The 2,028-nt window shown below is 39.5% G+C and overlaps 1 long non-coding RNA gene across 1 annotated transcript; it reads right to left on the bottom strand.

Annotated features, from left to right (window-relative positions):
• Positions 1-245: 245 nt before the first annotated feature.
• On the bottom strand, positions 246-1,383 carry LOC127427332 (uncharacterized). The gene is made up of 3 exons (XR_007894927.1): positions 1,310-1,383; positions 1,016-1,234; positions 246-817 (listed from the first exon to the last, which is right to left on the bottom strand). It is a non-coding gene; the product is annotated as an uncharacterized LOC127427332 (long non-coding RNA).
• Between the last annotated feature and the right edge of the window lie 645 nt (positions 1,384-2,028).

Here is a 2,028-nt window from a genome sequence, read left to right as displayed (position 1 = left end):
GTCTAAACCTTGCTGCTGGCCCCTGATCACAACCATCCGACTCCCGACAACGTTTTGCCATTTTTAAATCAGATCTTTTTTTTATTTAAACCACACTTAGGGGTGTACACTTAAAATAACTAAGGATACAACTAAGGAAATTAAGCTAGACCCATACAGTAAAAACAAAAACAGTACCGAAAACATCAACTATTACTACCAAACTAAAATGACATACAGTGGGGATAAATGTTGAAAAATAGATGGTATAAAAAATACACAGTTAAAAAAATAACATTTTTACAACTTTTTTTTTAAGCATGACTACGACCTGCTTTAATAAGACCGTTGTCAGGTTTTGATCGTGGCTGCTCATTGGCTCGCCCCACCATGCAAATGCTGTGTCGCTATCACTTGTTTTATCCAGACACCTTGTTGTTGTAGTGTGGCCGTCACAGAATGTTTATAATAATCCTGCTTCTACTCAAAGTTATCCAAGCGCTCCTCAATGATTTTGAAACATCTCTCAGTGGCTTTAATACGTCCCTCAGTGCCGTTAAAATATCCTTCAATGGTCTTGAAACTGTCCTGTAACAGTCTGATTATGTGTTGATTGTCTATAACGGGATGTGATCCCCGTCTGTAAGCCTCCTGATTTGAAGGCAGAGCCTCAGGGTCGGAATCTGCTGCAGACACCACGCATTCATGGATTGATCACCCCGTTGTGTTTCTTTAGGTATCTGGGAAAATGCACAGGCGTCCCACGATTCTATCAGTCCATCACCCAAGCTCCGAACATCATTTACATCGGGTACTGCATGGTCATCCACAACCAACTCTGTGAAAAAAAAAAGAGTTAGGGAGGATATATGAATTAGGAAAAAGATAAAATAATGTTTTTAACATATTTATTTATGTAGACTTTGAGAAGTCGTACATATTGTTATACAATTTAAGATTTCAAGCCAACATCAATGTTTGTTCACAAACTTTAGCATCTAGTTACACACACACACACGCACACACACACACATACCAGCTGATGGTCTGAGTGAACGTCTTGACCATTTCCGTTCTGGTGTCTGTGGTATGAAATCAATATCTCTCACACCCCCATCAACCGGAGCGTGCACCTGGGCAACTGTAAACGCTTTAAGTCTTTTTGGCTTTGTTGCAATGCCACGGCCGCTAGCCATCACAGTGTGATTTTCACTTCCAGACACGCCGATCTTGTTTACAAGGTTTGATAAATCTTCTAGAAAAAAGAACACATAACATTTTAAACAAATCCAGCAAATCATGTAAATAATGCTGCATTACAAACACTTACTGAGCGGCGGGATGTTCGTACTGTCTCGCGGAGACGCACGCTCTGATGTTGAACTATGCCCGGATTCGGCCCTGCTGGAAAATATTAAAAATATTATCATTCTACACATTTACAACACACTATACATAGACATGTAACGTATATAATTAGGGATACGTACCACTCGCAGGGTTCAGGAATTGAATTTCCTCAACAACGTCAGGAAAGTCTACATCATCCACAGCACCTGGAGCGTTAGAGATCCTGTTTAAGCATTGCATCAGAGCCGTGACTCACTTATAAATAAATGTTCCTCATAATAATAATACGAGATAATAAAACACACTTACTGTTAAGATAGACAGCCATCTTCTCTTGAAGTACGATTATGTTTCAAAATAACAAAACTTGCCGGAAAAAAGTAATTTGAGAATGAAGATTCACTTATATCTCAAAGACGCTAACACAACTGTATGGTTTGATACTGACCGGTGTGTCTGACTCCGTTTTTAAATACCACATGTACACATCTGGGGGGAATAAACTGTGAAAAGCAGGGCTCACACTTAAAATCATTAATATAAACACACCATAAACAATCACTGACATCCGACGACTGGCCAACACATCCCTGGAAGATCATGTCCAAACATGTTTTTTAACATGTCCGGACTATCTTCTACCTGACAATCAGGGGTGACAGGAGGTCATAAATCACGTTACACATACCTGTCAATCAA

The sequence above is a fragment of the Myxocyprinus asiaticus genome, chromosome 36, assembly GCF_019703515.2.
Source record: "Myxocyprinus asiaticus isolate MX2 ecotype Aquarium Trade chromosome 36, UBuf_Myxa_2, whole genome shotgun sequence".
In the NCBI taxonomy this organism is placed as follows: Eukaryota; Metazoa; Chordata; class Actinopteri; order Cypriniformes; family Catostomidae; genus Myxocyprinus; species Myxocyprinus asiaticus.
Note: the sequence above shows the minus strand (reverse complement) of the source record. Positions and strands in the feature narration are given on the sequence as shown.